This window comes from Camelina sativa, chromosome 10 (genome assembly GCF_000633955.1).
Source record: "Camelina sativa cultivar DH55 chromosome 10, Cs, whole genome shotgun sequence".
Lineage (NCBI taxonomy): Eukaryota > Viridiplantae > Streptophyta > Magnoliopsida > Brassicales > Brassicaceae > Camelina > Camelina sativa.
The window spans coordinates 24,047,133-24,057,707 of NC_025694.1; positions in this window are offsets into that span (position 1 = coordinate 24,047,133).

Here is a 10,575-nt window from a genome sequence, read left to right on the forward strand (position 1 = left end):
AGTGTCCATAGAATCCAGGGGAAGAGAGAACCTTTCCCGATTCCAATAGGCGGTAGGCAGGTAACTTTATTCGAAAGTTCTATACCTGTTCGGATATCTGTGATTTGCTCTGTCATCAGCGTGGTCTTAAAGGGTGCTTGCTCCCAAACTTGTTGTGCAAAAGGGCAGTGGAAAAGTAGGTGAAGACACGACTCAACCTCCTGGCAATGTGGACACACCGCTGTCGGATTTATACCTCTTGCCTGTAGATTTGCACCCACCGGTATGGCATTCCTCATTACTTTCCACAGGAAAAACTTGATCTTGGGCGGACAGTCAATGTTCCAGATGTTTTTCTGCCAGTTGAAGTCGCCTTGGGTTTGATTAACAGGTTTACAATGGTTTGTCATCTTGTAGGCTTCGTGGTACCCAGATTTCGCACTTCAAGTATCACAACTGGAGCTGTTAAGCTCCTTTCTTGTCTTTCCTTTTCTGCGATATAGCCAGGACAATTTTTCTTTTCGTGCGTTAAACGGTTGCAATATAGACAGTGGGATTTGAGGTTTTTGTACGATAGTTGGATTCTTGCTTCACCCCCTTCCGGGAACTCAATGATGGTTTCTTTGACTAGTGGTTGTAGACCGTCAATGAGGACCTTCATCCTGGCTGTCATGTTGGTTATTTCTATTTCTTGGATTTCGTCAAGTTCCTCACCAATAGTGGTTACCATCGCAGGATGCCAGAAATGTTTAGGGAGACCTTGGATCTCCACCCAGAAGGGAATCATAGAAGGAAAAGTCTCGGAGATGATTGGTTCCCACTTTTGGAGAATGACCATCCACTGGTCAAAGTGATAGGGTCTGTTATCCAGTACCTTTTGTAGATCTTCTTCAAAGTCAAATCTGAACTGAAAACAACCTTTTCCAAGATCTGACCCTATAGCTTTACCTTTCAGGTTCCAACGGTTCGAGAGAAAAGGAAAGAGAGACCAAAGTCTTTGAACCGAGGGGTTTGTCAGTCTTCCTATGAGGGTAAGAGCATTATCTTCAATGAGGCTACTCGTGTCTAGCTCTGGGGCTCTGATTCTTTTACAGGGTGGAGGGGAATAGCCAATAGCAACAGATTTGCCTTTTAGGTACTGAGGGATTTTGTTATTCATGGCTTACATGGGGATAAGATCAAGACAGATTTAAACAGGTTAGGGTTTAAGGGTTACTCACTCAGGGGTGAGATTTTTCGAAGAGTTGAACAGAGTTACAAATAGTAGACAGGGTTACAAATACAAAAACTAAGAGGGAGTACGATGAACCATACCAGGGCTTGGGGGAGTATCAGTCTGGCAGGAATAGTGGTTCGTCGGAGCATAGATTGAGGGGAAGGGAAACGGGACTTTCAGACCGGAGGGAAGGCAGGGACCGCTGGGTATTTCTTGTGTATCGAAAGATCCATTGGATATTGCCTTTTTTAGTTAGATCTGGTAGGTGAGATTAGTATTATCCCTATATAAATAAAAGAGAAGTACAAAATTGATTGGGTCAGCTCAATTTAAAAAAAAACCTTAAATCAAGGTACTCGGATTCGGTACCTCAAAGTTAGGAACTAACAAAACTAATGTTATATGATCAATTAGTATTTACGAAATTAATATAATTATATTAATCAATTAGTAAATATTAAAATACCAAACAAATTATTTCAGAAATTTTAATTATAGAAATACCATTTATGGGTAAACCCGTAACTTAATTTATTGCCATAAAATATAAACATTCCAACCAAAAATTCCTAATCAATATCATATCTTAATAAAGGAAATTAATAAAAAAAAGTATACACAAGGAATATACGCTCATAGATACTGTTGTATTTATCCAATGTAATGAATTTCGGAAATTTCAAACCATAAAAATCCAAGTATTACGTAATCATAGGGATCTTGAATATTTTATTTCTTATGAATAAATTAATAGTAAAAAAAGTTATGGGAATGTTGTTAATTTATTATTTATATATTATTTTATTTAAATTTGGAATGTTGTAGTTTAAATCTTTTTATTTTGGGTAATACCTATGTACACAAAAGAGATACTAACTAAATTTGATCTTAACAAATGTGTGTAATTTTCAAAGAATATTTTCAAAACTCTAAACTTATAGTCGGTAATCTCTAAACTATAAATATTAGCACCACGTTGTGTCATTCACATATCATTCTCATTTTCCCACTAAACTTTATTTGCAAAATTGTAACAAAATTATGGCTGGTAATGATGGTTTCACAAGCCTCAATGCTATCAAACCTTTCAAACAAACCTAGAAAGAGGTCAGGTGAAAATCGTTCATTGGAAGCAATATACTCTACTATCACAAGAGAGACAAATTACAAAGTTGATGGTTTTGACCGAATCATATGTAAGCTCTAATTCTCACGTTCTAATATGTTAGTAAAATAGAAATGACATTTTTTCATTCATTTTGTTTAATCTTATATTAGTCCTTTTATTTGAAGTTGTAGGGTTTGGAAAATATAATATTTGAAGGTAAAAACAAAACCTAACCCGTAAAGTCATTTTTATATGCTTAACTATATCTCTAATTTATACTTTTATATAAATTTAGTTGCACCATGTCTAATTAGTGGATACGGCTCTTCTAGAAAATCAAAATCATTGGTAAGTCTACAATATTTTTCATTTTTATTTGTATTTTCTTGGACATTATTTAGTTTGTAAATTGTAACTTTCATTTTTATATTATTGCAGATGTGAATTGGTTGTAAAATGAATAATTAACTATGAAGTGGAAGCTCAAGAAAATGTACCTGAATTGGTTAGTTAGAATTTTTGAATATAATATTCATTATGCTCTAAAATATTCGGTTGGTTTATTATAAGTATGCATCGTTTAATGAATGATCAGACTTTATTTTTTTTTGTAGATGACTTAATCAAAATTTTTAGATGGTACAGACGAATTTGTATTCACAAAATATACTATTCAAATATATACGAAAACAAATTTTATTGGAAAACTATATGACATATTTTGGTGTTTAAATTATGGACTGATTTTTTAATTAATGTGTGTTTGGCAAAAAAAATTAAGCACAATGTTAACTACAAGCAATGTTAAACTCTACCAATACTATACATGCAAAAAAAGTATTCATCTACGATGGATCGTAGTTTTCTTTGTTTGTATGTATTATATATTTTCATACTTAAATACAAACAATGTTAAAATATATGTAAGTACCCACTATATGTCAATAGCTCTGTATTATCACTTATTTTTGCTCTAAGAGTTATGTGGTTTGTAAAATTCACAATCATTTGTTAGAGAAGTTTAGATTTGATATTTTAACAAATGAATTTTTTTGCAAATAGGTATGTGGAAACATACACTGTAGTCTGTAAGTGTGTAATTTTTATCAATTGTAGTTTTTTTAAAACTTTTTTGTTTTGTTTTTGACTACACCTACATGTTAAATATAAAATTATACTATATTTTCGATAAATATTCCCCTGCGTCGTAGCGCAAGTCCGATCCTAGTTTGTTGGTAATTGACACATTATTAATATCAATTATAACAACTGATACAAAAAGAAAATTTTGCATCAGTTGATAATAAATCAATATTAATTATTTGCATCAACAATGTGAGTATCATTTTTATAAGTGATGTAAAATTACTTTGTATCATTTAGTAATGCAGAAATATAAAATAAATGATACAACTCACCTGTTTTTTTTTGTAGTGTATGTCCTTTACATATATACATACTCTATAGGGATTTGTTCCTAAGTTAATTAAAAGACAACAAAAGCTAAACCATAACTAAACAAAAAGAAAATACTTAAATAGAGAAAATTAGAAACTAAATACTATGCAAACCCCTAATTACTCTCTTCCTTGATGTCGTAGCCACCATTTTTCTTCTTATTCTTCTTCTCCACTTCCTCTCTTCTTCTTTTTATCTTCTTCATCCACTTCACTAAGGATATCCCACAGTTTTGTACTCACAATTTTGACACATTCAAAGTGGAAAAATATCTCTTTTCTCGCAACCCAAACATCTACTTCCCTACCGTCACTTAGCTCAAACATGAAAAGGGTATCATCATCGCTCACATTATCATGGTCATACCCAAGATAGAGCTCCTCCATGGCAAAATGGTAGTATGACCTCCATTCGGACGTGCTTTGATAGTGGTTAAACCTCTAACCTTTAGGAGGGATATAAATCTTCAAGTTCTTGAAGTTCCTCCTCATTGACGACATCTTCCATTTCACTCACTATTTCATCTTCCTTCTTTGCTTCCTCATCATCCATCACTTCATCTTCTGTTGCACTCACTTCGTATTTTTTCTTTGATTTGATGAGGACCTTGTGAGAAAGAGGATTTTTGTCACCTTGTGGGAAAGAGAATTTTTTGATGACTTTTTGGGGAAAAGAAAGGTTTGCGATGAGGTATGAATCAATTAATCACCAAAGAAGATCAAGTTTTATCAATAAAAAGGAAAAAAGGTGTTTATGATTTTCTTCTTTTGTCATTGTTCAAAATTTGTACGTACCCTTCTGATTTTTGGTCAAACACGTTAGATAACTCTATAACTTGACAATGTTATTCGTTTGCTCATACAATTATACTGATCACAAACTACTTAATAAAGATTCTTTGCAGAAACGTTATGTGAGGTGACAAGATGAGTTTACCCAAAAAGAAGATCTTGGTTATAAAAGTTTCCAAAATTCTAATATTGTAGATAAATTATTCAAATATTTATCTTCATATAAACTAAATAGTGTTAAAATGTTCATATAAATTTGAATTTTAGAATAATAATAATGTCAAACATAAAATATGTAAATTTGATTTTTAGAAACACAAAAAGACATCAAAACTTTCTATACCACCTTAAAATTCTATTCCAATTTCAAATATTTCACGGGTAAAACATATTTTACAGAAAATAAATTTGAATAAACAGAAAAAACTTTACTTACATATTTTATTTTATACAAACAAATCTTAAATCTTAAATAATAATTTTACTCATAATATTTTATTTAAATTGATTTAATCCCGCACTATCTAATTTAATTATAACTTACATCTTTAACCAAAGGAGTCTTCTTTCGCTTGAAACTTTTACTCATTGACAAATAAAGATTTAATACGCAAAAATCCGAGATTCGGATTTGTCACAAACAAAATATTGCCATAATTATTTGATCATTTGGTTTCTTGCAAGTTAAATGAAGTAAGATACTAAAGACTTTTCATAGTTTCTTGTAAAAATCAGAAGTATCCTAATTTAAGGAAAACATAGTTAAGTAGCTTGATATTTAGAAAAATTAAAACAAAAGATTTTATATGGTATTCAATAATTTTATGAATATATATAGTAAATGACTACATATTTGAAAAGAATTAACAAAATAATTATGAGTCACAGTAGCATTCTCTTTCCTCAATGACAATTACAAATATACCCTAATTTTTTCTTCTCCTTTGTATAAATCTTATTTCACTTCCCATTTCTTCCTCTCCGACATCACAAATCTCTTTTTTTTTTCAATAAAACTTTCTCATCATATATTGTTAGATCTCAGGTTTGATGTTTATCTTTTTAGCTATCATAAGATCATGTGAGAATAGATATGAAAAATAATAAACACATGTATTTTAAATTTATAACATGTTATTAAAACTGGTAGATATAAATTCAGATTTCTATATTCATGAAGTCTATGTATATCCTAAAGATTATCTAGATTTAATTTAACTCAACCATGAACACTTTCTTAGAAAAAGAGAAAGACTAACCTTGATTCATTGCTTGATTATACTTGAGGATGAATCCAAATCTTCAATAATTAATTTTCTTTTTCCTTACTCCTTATTCCTTTCACGTGATCTTTGAGACTTTGATGAAGAAGATCACAAATCTCTTTTTTTCTGGTGTGTATTTGGTTTGATAGTGTTTCTCTATGAGAACACAACTGTTACCATAAAGATTTAACAACTACACATATATATACATATATATACAATCACCTTTGACGGGTCGTAATGTTCGTAATAACACCACTTTATAATGCATAGACATAATATATATATATATATATATATATATATATATATTACTTATATAATATAAATAAAGAAGGGAAGAGGGTTTATCAATACATCCCAATTCTAATTTACTTATCGAAACCGATTCATCGCGGTATCATCTTTAATATTAGAATCCACAACGTTAAATATAAATTGAACTTTATTATTAAACAAAAAGACACATAGACCACATATAATATAAAATATTCTTACATTCTCTCACTTGGCATTTGTGTCAAATAAATAGTTTAATAACTTTAATGCGCACTTTAATATGAAGATCAAAATCTATTATTTTGATAACTCCGCTCTCATTGATGGGTATTCAAAGACAGTGATTGGGTGATGCATTAATCCTCAAATGCAGGATATGAAGTCTATGTTGACCTACAGATCAATTGGTAGCAACTTGTCCTGTGAGAATGTTGTTAAAGGGTGAGGACCAGGGTTCGAGGAATGCCTCACGCACCAATAACCTATTGGTGGATTAGGATATCCACAGTGATGGGTTAGGATCGATGCCTTGCAGGGCCAGCTTGGAGTTCGTTTGGGCGGCTAGCGGTGGGCTAGCAGGGTCCATGGATGGTCCGTTGGGGCGGCTAGCGGTGGGCTAGTGGGGTCCGCGGGACGGGTTGTCACACCGGCCGTCAGTTTCTGCGGGGTTAAGAGAGACATAGGTGGATCAACAAAATATTAACTACAGATTTTTTTGGCACGCCAAATGCGTACATCTCCACATAATGTCTTGTATGTGAATCATTTCTCACCTAATTAGCTTATATGAGCTGATTTTTTTGTTGTTAGAAAAAAAAAATCTCACCTTTCCAATGAAAACTTGTAAATAAGTGTTAAAATTTATTAAGGTCATGAATGGAAGATGGTTTTTAAATGGTTTTTGGATTATAGTTTTTGGTTTTTATTTTAAATATTTTAGTTTTTGTAATAAAGTTATTTTTTGGTTATTTTTAAAAATATTTACATAAGGAAAAATAAAAATAAAGAAAAGAATAGTAAGTTTTACCTAAAATCTCTTATTATGTGGATTCTAGTTTTTATTAATATATTAAAAGAAAAGCTACAAACTAAATTTTCTATTTTTTTAAAGAATTTATTTAGTGTAAAATTTTGAATAGAGAAAAAATTAGTTTTTGAAAAACAAAATCTAAATACTATTGTAAAATCTACTTGCCATACCTTATTGTGTTGTTTATTTAATCAAGGAAAATTAAATATATAGATTTCTCTAATCAGAATATAAAAAATTAGATTTATTAACGATTTAACCGTTGAGAAATAAAAGAAACGCCAATTTTCTCTGTGTCTTACGCGTTTGCGGTTAGTTTAAATTTCATCATTTAGGATCGTACGATTTAAAAGTATCTGATGGATCAACGGTCATTATGGATGATAATTATACTCGTTAGAGAACGCATCAACGATTATATTTATATACTGAGAGAAACTTTTTTTTTTCTTCATACTTTATTATTTTTTTCCCCAAATTTTTCTCTCTTCTTAAAAGAAGTCTTCGACTTCGACGATTCGTGGGGAAATTGGTTTCAAATTAATCACTTGAGCTGGCACTACTTGTCCACCAAACTTCTTTTTTAAATTTTGTCTCATTCTTGGTTCATTAATTCCTAACAGATGTTCATTCTTGGTTCATTAATTCCTAACAGATGTTTTACTGAAACATCATATTCATACCGAATCCACAGAGATCGAAGAAGATTGAAAATCACAGCGAATGATATTTAATTATCTATCTATGTACATTGTTTATGGTTTTGTATAAAATATTGTAGTCGTTTCAGGGAAGTTCGATGGTCTAGTGGTGTAGTTAGTCTTTTTTTGTTTTGTTTTTGAGGTCACGAGTTCGATTAATACAACAATCACATTGGTAATGTCTTTTTTTTTTGTAGCAAATACAGTAATATCTAAACGAGTCTTTTAACAATTTGAAGAGAAAATGTGGTCGTTAAAATCTCTCTCTCTCTCTCTATATATATATATATATCTAAAGGGTCGATGATCTTTGTGGGTCTATACTTCAATCAGAACTTGCCTTGACCTTTAAAGGCTTGGTAGAAACACATCAAAAGACACCATGTATGTGTATTCATGAAACTGCAAACATTAAAAACAAGGCTCAGTATAGAATGTGTAAGAAGCCTAGTGCGGGTCTAACTTTGGAAACCTCTTAACTCGCCTGTTTAACTGTATTCATGGTTATATATATTAACTGTTGTTACTCAATGTTCAGATCAAGGAATCGAAATATTTTAACCGCCTAATGGAAACGAAAGAAACCTGCTTCACGATCTCTTCACATTTAGCGGCTAACTGTTCACCTGTTTAATCTTGGCAGTACTGTCATCAATGAAAGGCAAGGGAGCATTACCACGGCTACTACTGATTCATTCAACATTTATGTTTTAAATGGCGGGAGGCGAGGTAAGGCTACGAAGGGCTGGTTTTGCACCCTGAGCCTAGGCACACTTCGCTCCGAGCCTTTGGTGTCTGAGGCGCAACTACACAAGAAAACAAAAGGTTAGTTATATACTTATATTCATTGATCTCTAAACCATGTTAACACCATGTATGAGTCTAAAACCATGTTAGAACCATTAAAAATGTGGATTATCATTTGAAGAACAGAGAAAGAGGCAATCCAATAGATAAAACCATAAGTCTGAAACAGAGAATAAAAGAAAAAACTATTGTGAGACTTGAGAAGATGAAAGAGTTTAACGTGAGATGAGAAGACAAAGAGGTTGTTAAAAAGATTAAGTGAAAAGGTTTATGCAAAAGACTTTTTAGGTTTTCTAGGAATAGTTGTAGCGGCAATAATGTTCACATGCAATTAATTTTGGGAACATAAAAAGGCAAGTAAATAATAAGTTTCACCATAATTACCTTTTTCTTCATAGGCCCAAAGCGACGAGAGGCGAGCTTGATACCAAAGCGCCACGGAGCGAGCGCCTTTGGTCATAGCATCGCCTCATCTACTAGAGGCGATGAACCCTAAGTATTAACTCGCCTCGAGCCTAGGTTTTTAATCATTTTCTGTCCTTGTCTACTAAAAGTGGAGGTTGAATCTAAAAGGCAAACGGATGTTGTCACAAGTTCACCTCTTTTAGANTGGATCCTTCTACAGTTTATGACCAGGGAATTCTGCAATCAAAGCCAGGTAAAATTTATCCAGTGTAATGCATACTGGAGTATATGCTCAGCTAAAAGATAATTTTGGTCAATACTGGTAGCATGCCTTCAATTTGACTGTGGACTCCAAAATTAACGTATCTGAAAACGCATATTCATGGCTAGATCTATATGTTAAGCTATGAGAATGTTCGAGTGTGTGTATGTAAGAGCGTAATGGTAAATAATAAACAAGCTTTGTTAACGGGGTTCGGTTTTTCCTACATCCCCGAACCTAGTCCTGAACAAATTCACTAGAACAAGATAGCAATTACAACTGCATATGATACAAGCACTACTATGCATATCATTCTATTCTAGATGAATAAACCATCAAAAGATCTATCTATCTTGTTGATGGGGCGACACCACACATCTTGTGTGCATCTCTANTCTTGTTGATGGGGCGACACCACACATCTTGTGTGCATCTCTCAAAACTGCCTTGAAGCGCGCAGGTCTTCATGAAGCGCCCTCTTGGTATTTAATCAATTGCCCAACCCCTAGGGTTGACAACTTTCCTATTATACAACAAATAGAAAATTGAGAAATTTCTTTTTTCTTTANCTTGAGCACCTTACTTTATGACTGTTCAAATCTTCTAGCAGACAAGTCTTCAATCAAATATTTTGGGTGTGCATCTGAATCTCTTGTACGTGCAAGGAATCAGAAGTGAAGTCAATCTGGGTACATCTCGGAGACAACTGCCAGTGGATCCTTCTACAGTTTATGACCAGGGAATTCTGCAATCAAAGCCAGGTAAAATTTATCCAGTGTAATGCATACTGGAGTATATGCTCAGCTAAAAGATAATTTTGGTCAATACTGGTAGCATGCCTTCAATTTGACTGTGGACTCCAAAATTAACGTATCTGAAAACGCATATTCATGGCTAGATCTATATGTTAAGCTATGAGAATGTTCGAGTGTGTGTATGTAAGAGCGTAATGGTAAATAATAAACAAGCTTTGTTAACGGGGTTCGGTTTTTCCTACATCCCCGAACCTAGTCCTGAACAAATTCACTAGAACAAGATAGCAATTACAACTGCATATGATACAAGCACTACTATGCATATCATTCTATTCTAGATGAATAAACCATCAAAAGATCTATTTATCTTGTTGATGGGGCGACACCACACATCTTGTGTGCATCTCTCAAAACTGCCTTGAAGCGCGCAGGTCTTCATGAAGCGCCCTCTTGGTATTTAATCAATTGCCCAACCCCTAGGGTTGACAACTTTCCTATTATACAACAAATAGAAAATTG